Source organism: Condylura cristata, unplaced genomic scaffold (assembly GCF_000260355.1).
Source record: "Condylura cristata isolate star-nosed mole 26May11 unplaced genomic scaffold, ConCri1.0 scaffold00026, whole genome shotgun sequence".
NCBI lineage: Eukaryota > Metazoa > Chordata > Mammalia > Eulipotyphla > Talpidae > Condylura > Condylura cristata.
Window position 1 is genome coordinate 19,484,148 of NW_004567127.1, and position 746 is coordinate 19,484,893.

Consider the following 746-nt stretch of genomic DNA (forward strand, 5'->3'; position numbering starts at 1 on the left):
GTACTTCCTCAAATTCATATAAAAAAGGCAAGTTAAAACTACAGTGAAATACAAATTCTTATCTATAAGATTGGAAAAAAATCAAAAAGCTGGACATTTTTTTGGTGAGGCTGTTGGGAAGTACATAATTTTTAATAATGTTTATGAGAAACAAAATAGTATAACTGCTAAGGACTGGGAAATTGGCACTTTCTGGCAAAATCACATGTGCATTTAACCCAGAAATCTGGCCCAGAGCCTAGAAACCTATCCCAGACATACACTGGCAAACACTTAAAAATAAGTTTGCAGGAGATCATTTATAGCTACACTCTTTATATTGTTAAGAGTTGGAACAAATTAATCCTCCATTGATAGGAGTATTATATGTATGACATTCTCATACATTAAAAAGCTATAGAAAGAAATGAAAAACATGTTAAAATAGCATGGCTACTCGGATATATTAGTAAGTGAATAAAATAAGTTGGGCTACAGTATTTTCCAATGCTATTATCTATAAGCAGTGTTAAGGAAAAACAAATTACATATATGTTAACCTATAACTTTTATATGGAAAGACAAATCACACAATTTCTAAAGTAGTTACCAATGAGAGGAAGGAATAAGTCAAGGAGCAGATATAAAAGATAGATAAAGATTGCTTTAGTTCAGACTATCGAAGTATATAATTTTTTTTTAAGATTTATTTATTTATTCATATAGAACTAGGGTACAGGCCAGAGATGTGGAGGGTGAGAGGATTC